This window comes from Xiphias gladius, chromosome 18 (genome assembly GCF_016859285.1).
Source record: "Xiphias gladius isolate SHS-SW01 ecotype Sanya breed wild chromosome 18, ASM1685928v1, whole genome shotgun sequence".
In the NCBI taxonomy this organism is placed as follows: Eukaryota; Metazoa; Chordata; class Actinopteri; order Istiophoriformes; family Xiphiidae; genus Xiphias; species Xiphias gladius.
The window spans coordinates 9,568,689-9,583,819 of NC_053417.1; positions in this window are offsets into that span (position 1 = coordinate 9,568,689).

The window sequence follows — 15,131 nt, forward strand, 5'->3', positions numbered from 1 at the left end:
TTCCACCATAGAAAGTTCACTGCTATTGACCTAAATTAGACTGTCACCTGAATGACTGAAATTGTATGTAAATTGTCTACTATAATAGGTGTGATAGGTTGCCTACTATGATAGAATTTTCACTATAGCCGAGAAGCAAAGGTGTGTAAAATGGAGGGTTGGAGGGCTGGTAGTGCTTTTCTGAATGGCAGCTTGTCCTGAGTATGAGAGACGTCCCCCTCCGCTTCTCTGGCCTCTACATGACGACCGCGTCAGAACAGCCAAAGAGCTTGCCTTCTGCTCCTGGACACAACGGCTTTATAAAAAGGGACAGGTGCAATGAAACTTCCTAACGTCCCGCATCATAATGTATTTGAACTGACGCAATGACCAATGCGGCCAGACTTTATTCTGAAAAAGCTTCTGTAGATGTCTCTTCCGCTCAACACTAACGTTTTACTGCACACAAGCAGCAGTACAGCTGAATATCAGTACTGCAGCTCAGAGACGAGCTGCTGTTCTTAAACCACTTTTCTCCATCTTCATTATTCACTAACTTTTTTTTTTCTTTTTTTTACTTTCACATTTTTGCGAAAGTAAAAAAATTTTTGGGAATTTTTGTATCTACCTAGAGTATATTGTAATGCCTGAGGGCGAATAAAAAAATCAACTTTCCGATGAATTGCGATTTTTATTTGAGTGATCCATTATTCATTCCTAAAATCCTGGGATTGCGTCTGTCTGCACCTTTTCTCAGTAAACATGTAGATCTGCACTAAATGTTATGTGTACGTACTTACTTGTTGTGAGTGGTTCAGTTAGGGCTCCATGATGTGTGAAACGTCTGCTCTATGGAAACTAAGTTATTACAACGTGTAAAAAAAGCTTATTTTAAGTTAAAAAGTAGCGTAGCTGATTGCTGGCAATATGAGCTACGTTGAGTCACGACAGGTCCTGTCTATGTGGACCTGTCGCAGTTTACGAGGCGGTAGTGTCTCAGGGTGGTTAGCTTCCACGGCTTCATATCTCGCAGCCAGAGATATGAAGCCGTGGAAGTCGAGTGTGTGGATTCTACTTTCTTTCTTCAGTCTGTATCTGCCGGGAAGCTAAGCCTTGCCAACCAGCTGTCTGCAGATGTTAGGCTGATGCCTTGTCAGAACAAAGAGTGCAGATGAAACACAGAGAAGAATTTCAGTTTCTGCCCTGTCTTTGGTCTAAGGGAAAATTAAAGGGGATGCGTGTACTTAGTTGAAGGATCTGCTACTTACAGTCCTTTTTAAAAAAAAAAAAAATGCATAATGATGACGCCCTTTTAGTTGTTTTGCAATTTCCCAAAAAAAAAAAAATGCAAAAAAACTTTTTTACAACCAAAAACTGAATTGTCAAGCATCAAATCGAATCGAATCAAGCTGAATAGAACTTAATCAATGCTGGACTTTGTGAATTGAACTGGGAGATTAGGGCCAATATCCAGCTCTAGTGATGACAGGGATTTAAGGTAACTTTATCCCCCCACACACACACACACACACACACACACACACAGACACTATTGGTAAGGAAAGGAGAAAACATGTCTTTTCATTTTTCAGCCATCTAAAAAAAATTTGTTTTAGGCTGTGTAATGATCACTACAGCCTCGTGGGGCTGCTTGCATGGCTGCAGTCTTTACGTTTTCTTTAGAAAATGCATCATACTGTTTTTTTGTAACCAGATTCCCAGTAATCCTGTAATCCTATTACACAAATTGAGTAAATTCCTAATTCTGTCCAGTTAAAAGACTCAGTCATCCAGTTGGATTAAATACTGATCCAGTGCAGTCTGATTACCACCTGCTGCTTTTTTGCCTTACCATGTGAGTAAAATTGGATTGATAAAGGGCAGTAACCTTTTTTCTCTGTGCATTACTGTAATCCTATTGCAGGTAATCAGGACTTCCCAATACTGTGCTGTAATAAAACACAGCTCTCCCTCCCGGATTCAATATTGATCCAATTTGGGTTGATTTCCATCGGAGCTCTGGCTGCAGACCGTCTCGCCTGGTGCCAAACCCACAGACTGGGTGATGGAGGAACCAGAGCCAGAGCTGCACAAAGCTATGCCGAGCCGAATACGAATGCAGCTTGACTCAAGTCCAGAATGAAACAGAAACTGAACAGGATCCAGTGATGTAGTGGTACTTAGAGTCAGATTACAGATTCGGTTTAGAGGTTGATTACGGTTTGGGTGTCCGATCTGCTGAGTGTCTCTCTTTGTTATTACCGCGTGTGCAACGACAGGAGAGATGTGAAGTAAAATCCAGACTGAGTAAGGCAACAGATTTCACATTTGAGAGAGAAAATTGTGGTGAAAATCAGAAGGGGCTTAAACAAAGCATTTTGTACAACTTTCCTTATCAGGTTCACAAACAGAGGCTGGCTTTTGTGGACTATGGGTCTGGAAATACAATGATAGAATATCATAGATATAGAATACAAACTCATTTCTGTGCATTTCTTTGTTGTAAAGCAAGGGGAGGGGGTATAAAATACAAAACATAAAAGAGACCAGATTTTGACAAAGGGGCCATACCAATGGTAATCAGGGGAGTCAAGGTTTATTTATAGAGCAGCTTTCATTCACAGCACAATTCAAAGTGCTTTACAGGCACACTGCTTTGAAATCATAGGCATAAAATCACTGTAGTCTTTGGTTCAGTTGTCACTTTTTTCCAGCCATATTTTCAGAAGATGTGTTGTTTTTGTATCTTCCTACCTTGTGTTATTTTTTTTTTATTTAGATATTTATTCTAATGTCCCGTATAAGGCAAGTATTTGCACATACATTGTCATATAGATATACTACTGTATAATGCCTCTGAAGTGGTTCTTTGTATTTTCAGAGCTGCGCAGGATATCAAACTGCATCACTGTCATACACATAATTGCAGTAAAGATTTGTTTGTGGAGTGTTGTTGTTCCGTCCAACATGGAAGCCCACTCCTGTAACCATGTGTAACTAATTTACAAACCCTGCATGTCCTGCTGGCTCAGTGGGATATGATGCCTGCCACATACTCACAGTCCTGTAGATTGGAACCGGTTTCATGGAAAATGTCATGTGCCTTCCAAACACTCTCCCCCTCTTCTTGTGGCATCGTATGACTTCTCATATCCGATTTACCAACACACTCAGCAGGCAAAACACTGACAAATCACAATCGCAGCTACAACCACAGTATTGTTTAGCTATGGTTAAGATCAGGGAAAGGTCATAGTTATGGTAAAAAAGAATAAAAAAAGAAGTACCCTCTCTTTCTGCTTCACTATACAAAGGGAACTTCCTGCACTGGCACAGAAAGTTGGCACTGGGCATAAATTTTATGCTGCAAAATTGTCTAATATGAGAGTAATTCCTAGTGCTGCTGTGCTGGATTACAACATGAGCACTGGATTTAATAAATCTTATTATTGGATAATATTCACATTGTTGTATTTTGTGTTTCTTTTAACTCTCTGAAATTTTTTGCTCATATTGTAATCGCCGCCCGGCTGTCTAAGGAGGAGGGAGCTGTCTTTGAATTTCCTCATGAGGTTTCTTACCTTTTTTTCCCTACTTGCTGAGCTTTTCCTCGTTTTCTTAATTAGTTTGAGCTGGGTTTGGGAGACGCTGCTGCAAGCCCATTAAGCCCACTGACACACTAAATGGGCTGTACAAATACAACAGACTCAACTGTCCAGCCTCTGGCTTTGCATATGTCACTTTTTATCCACCACTGTTAAACAACTATGCAAACAAAGAATATATATCCGTAACAATTTAAAAGGCTATGGAGGACTTTTTTTCTAATTTCAAATTTGGAAGTCACGATAATCTTTTGATAATTATATTACAATTACTGCATAACGAAACTAAATAACACCTGTTACATGTGTAATAGCTGATACTGTCTTGATCTAAAACCACTAAATATGAATGTTTACAAGATATGGTTATATTTATATTATATTTATATGATAATCTAAATATCTACACATTTTAGACCAAACAAATCTAGACAAAGTCCATAGGTCAAGTAATCCAAATCAGTGTTTTCTTTACAACTGATTATTAAGCAGTGTGGACCACTGTTGTATATTAAGGAGAGATGCCACTCAGCTGAAAGCATTCAACTACCACTGGTTTCGGTGGTTTTAAAGAGGCTCGCTGATAACAGTCTAACTTTTTCACTGTTTATGTAATCATATGAATAAAGCCATTAAATTAAAAAACATGTTAGAAATTTCATTTGGTTCCAGTGGTTAAAAATCCATCTGTGTTCACATGCTGTTTTGGATTAATCCCAGTCAATGCATTAGACAAACTGGACATGGCCTCAACTGGCTCCTTTTACCAAATAACTATTGAAATCTGTCCAGTTAGGTAAGTTGTCATCATTTGACCTGTCGGCCTCCTGGACAGGTTTCAAACAACCGATTTCAAATTAGTTGAGCAGTTTTTGTTGGTCAGTCAGTGTCTTGTTATTAAGGACTTAAAAAAACTTTAAACTTTAAAACTTTAAACTTTAAATGAACACATTTCCATTTATTTATATGCAAAACAATCAGAAAACAGTACTCTGATCTTAAACCACAGTACTGTATAATCAAAAATCAAACCATGTAGACTTAATAATACGACACCTTAAGTATTACATGCTCCACAAGCTGTTCCCACAGTTTGTCAAATATGATATCGTTATAAAAATTATCCAGATTTTTGACTGCGTTTTCGGTCTTGTGCTCTGTGTGTCATCTGAACCATGCCCCCAAACATTTACACTGTGCCTGACTACTCAGCTGGAAATATGGCAAAGCCCAGCAGATGCGGCGGTGGATTATGGTTGTGATCGTTGCCTGTGACCCCTGAATCTGCATAAAAAGCACTACACAGCAAACGCTTATCACCAGTATTTTTTAATGCTGTTTGCAACAGTCGAACAAGAATATTTCAACATAACCGAAGAAAATGAAAAAGAAAAACCGTAAATAATAAGGCTCATCAAGCTAACTGGATTGTCAACTATTGCTGGATGAGGTGACCAGTTATCCTTACAGGAAAAAGAAGATGGAAATCTTTAGAAGAAAGCCAACATTTGCGGGGAAAACTAGAATATGAAACTTTTGAGATCTTTAGATATCCATGATCAAGCATACTCTACGTTCTATACATTTTACACATTCACACCTGTTAGCTACCCAGATTGTGGAGCAACCTCATAGAAAACGCTGCATTAGAAGAAACCATTTAAAAACCATTTTAAGCAGCAATAAGAATCACTTATCTCTCCTCTAACTTCTGACCATGAAAACTAGTAACTGCATTTTAACCATCAGGAATCCAAGCTGGCCGCAGCCTCCGTTCTCCACGGAGAAGCACACAGCGATTCTACTATTCCCAGCCATTTTCCAAGCCTAAAAGGGGTGAGTGTTTAGTACTTAGACAAAGCTATTTGGCATTTACTTTTATTTTTTTTCAACATCAGACCAAAAGCTCAAACTGCGCCTGAACTATTGGCGTGTCATAGAGGTGCAGAAGCGCCGGCAGTGCTGTGGTCCTGAGCTGGCGGGGCAGTGAGCAGATGTGAAGCCTGTGAGTGATGCTAATGGATTCTGCCCCTGTTTCTGATTCCTCCGTAGTGTGCTCCCCTGCTCTGAATCACAAATGTAATTATTACAACATGGGGGAATGTGACAGATTCTCTCTTTCTGGTCTGTATATGTTGTGTGCTGGTACAAATCTCTGTATATTGAGCCCTTAAACAATTTCTTCATTTTAATTGTTTAAATAGATGAATTTCTTCTTTAATTTGCGACATTGTGATAAATTCTTAATGAGACATTTTGTATCAAGGGCACTTTACTATCCAAATGCACCTAATTATCCCTCTCTGTGTGTCGACTTTGCAGCTTGGCATGCTTTGGATATTTGTTCTTCCATTATGTGTGTTGTGGTGTGATGCTGTGTTTAGAACACAGTCACAGAGAAAGGAAGCTGTGGCTGCCAGGAGCGGTCGTGTGTTTGAGTTGTGAGCCACCACGGCGGTTAGGAAGTTTTTTGCTCTAGAAATGTAAAGCAGGAAAACAACAAATAACAAGCCCAGATATTAATATCAGCGCTGCATAATTTCAGCTTCATGAATGTCATCTCTCTCACTCTTCTGTTCTCTCTGTCTCTCTTTCTTACATCCTCCTACCCTGTCAACATCCTTTTTTATTGTTTTCCTCATGCCTTCTTTCTCCTCAACCTTTGTCTCATCCTTTTTTCTTCTTCCTGTCTCTTTTAAAAAAAAAATACTCTTTCTTACTTTATCTTCCCTCCACATCCCTGTATCTATACCCCCCCCACACACACACACTCACACAGACACACTGTCTTGCTTTTCCCTTCTCATTCTCTCTCGCTCTTTTTTATTCTGTGATTTAGGTCACTGACTGACTAAAAGACTACACACAGCTGGCCTATAAACCGCTCTGCCCTCCTCTCCACTCCCCTCCTCTCACAAACACACACACACACACACACACACACACACACACACACACACACACACACACACACACACACACACACTATGATGAATCACAGTCTGGCCCTGGGACTAATTGACAGTGTCCTGAAACACATGTCTTTATTTTGGTCATGTGGGTCTGTGCTGGACTTCACACCCTGAGTCTCTCTCTGCATGAACTTCCCTACCCTATATCGTTTTTTTTTTTTTTTAATGTCCTTTCCTTTATTTTTAGGTTAAATCGTTCACCTCTTTCCCCAGCCATCGTCTGTACTTTCCTTTAATTACCAGTTGCGACAGGCTGGTATTGTTTTCACTCTGTGAGTCCGTGTGTGTGTGTGTGTGTGTGTGTGTGTGTGTGTGTGTGTGTGTGTGTGTGTGTGTGTGTGTGTGTGTGTGTGTGTGTGTGTGTGTGTCATCAAAATTTGGGCCTGGAGACACGGGAACTACCACAGAGGTGGTTTTGAGTACTTTGGCAGGTGTTTATCTGCCTGCCTGTCTGTCTGTGGACAGATTTTGTCGCAACTGTGCAAAATACAGTCACAAGACTTTACTGATGTGTAGTTGAGATCAAAATGAAGGCCAATTTTGAAGATGGGTGTGATCAGACCTAATGAATACTGAGTACTCACATAATAATGTAGTAACACTACTGAGTACTGCGTCACGCCCGTCAGCAGCGGCTGGTGTGATCCCAACATGGTCTCTGGTTTTCATTATTGCTGGTCCTCCCTCATCCTCCTTTCTCTTGAGTCTTTTCATAAACAAAACTCTATGACCTGAATAAAACAGAGTGTGCCAATGAAATGCTGTGTGAGTGTGTGTTTGTGCGTGTGATTCAACATCCTGCTCAGTTCTCATCTCAAAGAGAGGTCTTTGATATCAGTGATATTACTTCACTTTTTATTAGTTTTGGTTCCTTACTGTCTTTCCGCAGCTGGAGAGATTCGGAGGGGATATATTTGTTTGTTTGATTGTTTGTTGTTCTTGCGTTTGTTTGCATTGCATCAGCGGAATGGCAGTGGGTCAACAATTTAACCAACAAATTGCCCATGCATGCCGGCTCTCCGCTCTCATCTGAATCTAATAATGTGGCCACCAGACACAACACACAGTCACATATACATGCATACACACTCAGGGAGGCACATACACAAGGGCGCGCACGCACAGAAGCTTAACCACATAATCTCTACCCAAATAATTAATGACATCATTTTTGGTTGGAGCTACTACGATGACGGCGAATTGGACGCCAGAGGTAATAAAAAGAGAAAGACAGAGAGAGAGAGAGAGAGAGAGAGAATATTACAACAGGAACAAAGACAGCATGCAGGAGATAGAGTGAGATGCTGATGAAAAGATCTGATAGACCACAGAGACAAGGTGAAGGAAGGAAAAGAAAAGGTGGAAATGGAGAGGCAATACAGAAACAGGGAGGTTGTGGGTGGGGGAGAAGCCTACTGACATTTGTTATCATTACAATATTAAACAAATTGTAAGCTGCTTTGGTCTTACTGTTAATTTTAATATACACCAATCAGCAACATTAACCCCAGATACCAATTTTACTGTTGTAGATCAATGGTACATATATATATGTATATATATTTGTGGGCTAGAGCAGCTGGTTTTGGGTTTGTAGGATCTAGCTACCTTCGTCCTGTCTGTCTTGGGTGCCAGAGTGAACTCTCCAGATGGTAATAGCACTTTATGTTTTATTGCTGTCGACCACATCTATCTTCTGACCAACGGAAAATGCCCTAAATAAATTGTCCAAAAATTCTACATCTCAGAATTCAATCCAATATTTTATTTGTATTATATTCACACTTGATTATTTTCCACTCACCACTTCACAGTGCACACGTAGTGAAAAGAAATCCTACATCAGTAAAGCCATTTAGATATGTTTTACACCTGAAATTGCTGTGTATTGAGATCTCAGGCCTCGTATACCTGATACAGATCTGTCAAAAACAGCCCGGATCAATATGGATAAAAAAGACTTACAACACTTGTATGGCAATGTTTTTCTTTTTAATAAAAATATCTGCAGACTATTTGATTTATTCCAATTTTGCAAGTCAAATATCTAACTTCAGAATTACAGAAACAAACTAATAAAGTTATATTCTAGTTTTAGTTTTTGCATCAGTCAATTGTTTTCAATCATCGTTTGTTGTATTGCTTACAAGCTTGTCAAAAATGTAGAGAGATTTAAATTAAGTTACCCAGGAATTAGCTAGCACATTTCAGGATGTTAACTGGGAAAAGCACTGGGACATAAAAACTGCACGTATAGAATCACGGGTAAAATCTGATGAAAACCGCTTAAGAAGTTTGGTTACTTTGCCTTGAAATAAGGTTTAAAATGCTTTTTCACTCACAGATATTCGTCCATTATGTACATGCAAGGTTTCACGACACCATTTCCTCTGGACAGCCGTCAGCTCATCCCACCAGAGCACCTGAACAAATGCCATGCTAATTCACGTTATGGATACGGTAAGTCAAGAAAAAGGGTAAGTGCACTTAACTGCATGGGATTTCGTATTGACTATAAACACAGAGTTTATGTCTGATGTTGAAATCAGTTAAAACTGTCGTGAACCTCAACTGTGAACTTGCGTCAGTGCAACAACACAATTTGCTTGATATGTTTCCAGATTCAGCTGTTATAAATCAGACAATTGGTTTTCTGGGATATGTTTCATACAACTGCCATCTTGTCGTTACGGACTTTTCGACCTAAGGAGCATTAATTACGCTGCAATTATAACAGTGTATGTTGTGGGAAAGTTTACCATTTCTTTAATACAGGGTAACTATTAATGCAGATTTGTGTATTGGCAAGGAAGAAAAGCGTGTTTACTACAAAGCACATAAAGAAAACTTTGTCCACTGGTGAAGAGCTTGAGGTGCAGTTGAAAGCTCTCGAATAATCTAGTAAGTAGACCTTGAGTCAAGATTATTTTCATGCTCAAGTAGTAGTTATTTTGGGGAGTAACTTTCCCTAACCAAATCTGAAAATGATAAAAAGCCTTTGTCAGTGAACATCTGTGTCAGTGTTGGGAACTAGTAGACATGACCTTTGTTTGTAGAAGTAACCAGCTAAAAAAGCTTGGGAGCCTTTCCCTGATGTAACGACACTTTGGGAAACGCCTCAAAACATGTTCAAACTCAAGAGGAATAAAATGACATAAAGCGAACAAATTTAAATTGAATGTGAACAAGACAGAGAGTGAAAGAAGAGGAGCTGAGAACTGAGAGTATAATGATGAAGTGAGTAGCCAGCTGTTAAATCAACAGTTGTGGATCACAGGAGGAGAAGTAGCTCTGCAGGAGGTTTTCACCTCTTTCCTTCCCATAATTTTTTCATCTTTTCATCAAGTGAGGCGCGTCCCCGCCGAGAGGCGAGGCTCATTATTCATGCGCGCACCACACTGCTTCTAATTCATACAATCACGACACGTGCCGGGCAGCTGCCACCATATGCCGTCCTCTGTCTGTGTGTGTGAGTGTGAGTGTGTATGTGTGTGTGTGTGTGTGTGTGTGTGTGTGTGTGTGTGTCGTGGAGAGAGGGGGGCTTTTCCCGCAAGTGGCTCTTCTTTCACTGACTGCCTATCCGAATGGCAGGAGATACCCGCCTCTATCTCTCTCTTCCACCCAAACATAGACACACACACACACACACCCTGTCCCACCTCCCTCACCCCCGCCCTGTTTTGAATATGCATCACTGGTGCATCACTTCCAAACTGGACAGACGAGCAGCAGGCCAGTGGCCACCTGCTGGCCTGCCGCTCAGGATCTCCCCAGGTTTTTTGGGGGGGTTGTTAGGAAGGGCAAGCAGGGTTATAGACAGCCTATGGCCTGCCCCACCACATCCACAACCCCCTCCATAACCCATGGGGGGGGGGTGATGGCAGCACGTACCAAGAGGGGAGTGTTTTGCGAGGGGGGAAAAGCAATGAGGGGCCAAGACGACCTTATCTGTAAAGATTGAATCTCTTGTTCTGTTCCAATTTTTTCTTTATGTTGTTTATCTAACTGTTTCTTTGTGTGTGTATGTGTGTGTGTGCACGTGTTGTTTCTGTACTTGTGTTCTCTCTCCTTTTAGCTTTCCTTTTTTGTCATCTCCCTCAGCCCTTGTGCTCGCCTTTTCCTCTCTCTCTCTGTCTCACAAACACACACACACACACACACACACACACACACACACACACACACACACACACACACACACACACACACACACACACGTTGACCTTGGTCACTTTTGGGGACATAGACTTGCATTAATTTCCTGGAGACTTACTCTAACCCTAATTATAACCACTAGTTGCCTTAACCTAACCTTAACCACTACCCCAAAAATCAGCTTTTTCCTAACTGGATAAACTGTCCCCGTTTAACTGGTCTTTAGACTGAAATGTGTCCCCAAAAGTAGCCTATGACAGAAACACACACACACACACACACACACACACACACACACACACACACACACACACACACAGCAGCAGTAATCCGCCAGTCTCAGTGTACCCCCTCAACCTCACACACACACATGCACACACACTTTCAACGACTGTTCCCATGGAAACCCACACCGACAGAAAGCACGCGGGCCCCTGCCTGGAGGCTCGAGGCAGCGAGGAGACTTCCCGCGAGGAGTCAGCCGGTTATTGATCCCCCAGTACACAGAGGCCGGTCGACTGGCCAAGCACGCACACACACACACACACACACGCACACACACACATGCACACATACACACACTTGGCACAAAAACAGATCCACTAAAACAGGTCCCAGTTTTGGTTTTACCATGGTGACTAACAATAAAACTCAACACTAAACAAGCACACCGCTGCCTTTAAAAATCATCATAGCAACAGTTAACTTGTGTCAACCCTGATACGTGGTATCATCCCACCAGCAACAGATGCATCACTTTATTCCTAAGCTGTAATTGTTGTTTGTTGTTATAGATGTCAGTTTCTACAGCTGAGACATGAATAAGAAAAAAACAAAAACAAAAACCCAAAGCCTTCAATGCGCTGATGTTTGCAGTTTTAGAGATGTACGAACACACTGGTGAGACCATTCCCAGAAAATCCAACATGCAAACAAAGCATTATAATGTTCCTCCCAGGAAATGCCAGAAAATATCAGAGTTGAGCAATAGAATTAATAATTCTACCAGGACTTGTGAAAATCCAGTTCACAGCATTTCAAATGTTGTGCATAACATACAGGAAATTGTATAAATGTTGTAGTGCTCCCTGAAGCTGAGCAATTTAAAAAAAACAGAGGAAATCCTGTTCTCCACCTCCCCTGAGTTAATGTGAATGGAGTGTTACAGTGTGCCGCACACTGAAACATCCTTTTAAAATCCTCTCATACTGTCTGGTCAGCAATACTCATAATTTTCATCAGCTTAAGCAACAAGAAAGTTGCACCAGTTGATTTGCTTAATTTACGATGTAATGGTATCCATCAAAAGCCTTTATTCCAGATGCAGTCAGCAGGACATAGAAGTCGGCAAAACATCTGGTCATTTCAAGCCTGTCCTAACAGTCAGACAGAGCTGCATTGTTTCCTGTTTAGAGAACAATATTTGTATTGTATGGATATTCAGTTCATGTGTGCTTAAACCTGGAAGACGGCAGCAGAATGGATCAGCAGCAAGATCCAGCTGTTCCTGACCCACATTACCTCAGTTAAACTGGGAATAAGATTTTCTCATTTGAATTTGTTTTTTTCATTTCTGACTTCACGGCGATTGGTATTACAGGCTGCACACTGAATCGTGAAATTAACTGTGGCCTGAAGTCAGAGAGTTCTTTTTTTTTTTTTTATAGGTATTTGTCAAATACATACAAACAACCTACCTGCCATAAGGTATTTTTGTGTTTTTCAAATTTCTGGACACTTCTCTATAAGTTGCTCTCATTTAAAGAGAAGATAAAGTCAAGTGAGGGTTAGCGAAGTTCAGGAACCGTATACAACCTACTGTATTCTACTTTTCACTTTGCAAAAATCCAAAACAGCAGGTAGCTGTCCATGGTACTGAATGAGCCAACCACAGCTCATTACAGGAGAATACACCCCAACTCTTTTAACACCATTAAAATGTACCCTGCATCCTTTGGTGGTGTATTTACTTGTATATATGGCTGATTAGCCTAAATAGATTATATGACATCTCATTAGGATATTTCTAGTGGAAGCTACAATAGATATAGATGGCAAAAAAAAATGCCATCTAGCTGAAACACCAATGTGAACATCGGGGTTTAGAGTAATTGCCAGCACTTTGCACCGACAGGTAAAAATCATACAGGTTCTTATTTGCAGAAGAGTCGGACAGAACACTTTTCTCCACTGACATGTCAGATAAAATAGACCTTAAAGGAAATGAAAGGTGAAAAATACATCCTTTTCAAAAAACGATCTCTCTTTCCTATCAGTACAATCCACAGCCATAAGGCAAAAAAGAAATATACCCATTGAAAAGAATTCTGGGGATGACTAAATGACCAAATGAAAAACATCTAGCAGGTTAAGGTCAGACAAATGTGTTTACAAGCATGATGCATGGTCAATTGGAGCATCACAAATTTAGGAGCTAGTCCAGTTAAAGGGACGAATTCAGGATTTATATTTTTTTATCACTTTCCTCAACGTTGTGAGACCAGGCATTTTTCAACATATTTGTGAATTTCTCAGGAAATAATGTATAGATCTTGATGTAAAAAGCCAGACATATTTATGGTGCTGACCTCTATGAGTTTGTACAGTTGTGTGCAGATCCAGATCCAGATAATAATCTGGATCTGGTGGGAGAAAATGCTGAATCCGCTTTACACACAGAGTTCTACTTACTGTGTTTTATGACAAATAAATCATTACGTTGTCAGACTACTTCTTTTTTCATTTCATTTTTCCATTATAAGAGCTAGACAGACGTGCGGGATTATTTGGCCTTGGTGGAGGTATATGCTCTACTGACTGCCATTCTAGTCTTTCTTGAAAGTGTTCAGAGTTGGTTTTGCTGTTTTTGCAGAGGACTGACCAGCAGTGCCTCAGCCTCTGTCCCTCTCACTTTATGATTCGATTCAAATCATTTCAGTTCAATTCAACTTTATTTATATAGTGCCGGGGAAGGGGAGTGGGGGGTGATTTGAGGGGGAGCAGAAGGGAAGAAGGAGGAAAGAGAACGTAGCACAAAGCACAAGGTTCCACATAAAGATGTATAACAATAATAAGAAGACTCCTAATAATGATCAGACTAAATATAATGCTGCATCATTTATTAAGGCTTGTGTTTATATTTGGTCAGGTCTATATATGCACCTGTCAAGATTTTAATCAGTAAATGGGAGTTTGGTAGTGTGGAATCAAATGATTAAATTTTCCCCAATCAGCACCTAATGACATTTCCAGGAATGTTAGGTCTAACACTCCAGGGCTGAGCATGCAGAAGGTTAGGACATTTCTTCATTATATATAAAACAAATGTAGTGAGCACACCAATCACAAGAGAGCCCAGCCCAATGTTTTTCTTTCTCATTTGTTTGGAGCAGTGTGCTTAATGAGCAGTGGAGGAATGATGCGACTATCCATCATCTAGACTATTTCTTACAATTGTTTTGTAGTTTTCTATCGTTTTGTATTTTGTATTTTTACAATGCACTCTTAAATATGTTTTTTAAAAAGCGCTTTCTTGAATTTCAACATTCAGCTTCATGTTATGTGTGGAAACTTCACAGACACCAGTCAGCGTGGGCAGAATAAACCTCTGCTGCAACCAGAAAAATTCACACTATAATTCTTCGAGTTTCATGTGTTACAGTTGCTTAACTTTCTACTCCTTCCTCACTCCCCTTCTCTCTCTCCCTCTCCCCAACTCCCCTTCCTGACCTCCTCTTCACTCATCACTCACTCTCTTTTCCCAGTCTCTTTCCTCCCCTCACACGCCCATCCCGTCGTCCTCTCTCTCTCTCTCTCTCTCTCTGTCTTTCTCTCTGATGTCAGAGCCCCACAGGGTGTTGTAGTAACTGTCTGTCAGTCAGTTTCGTTAAGCGTTTATAGTCTCTCCAGCCTCTCTGATCCATTATAAATGGCTCTAAGTGGCACAGCACTCCCTCCTCGCTGTCACTCAACACTCCGTCTATTAGGCTTCCTACTCAACCTAATTAATCTGACCAGTTGCTCAGAATAAAAATCAAGGTGGATGCGAAATAGTTACATCATGAATGTAAAATCCTATTAGCCTCTCATTAAAAATTTTTAAAAAACAAAAAAATTAAATCAAAAAGTAAAGTATTTATGTATGTGTTTAATTAATTAGGCATGCTGAATCATTTTATGTACTTAATTAGAGCAACACGGACACGCAGGGATCCGCCCCAGTTGATTTTATGTCAGATTTTTATTTGGTTTGACAGGCAGAGCTATTTATAATTCAAGAATTTTCAAGGATGCAATGGGGATTCTTCAAGGTCTCAAGGTCTGTGTTGTAATCTGCCACTAGTCTCTCAAAATGCCAATCAAAATGAATATATTTAGGGCTTGAGAGACTTATGGTTGTCACTGGAAATTCATGTCCTTA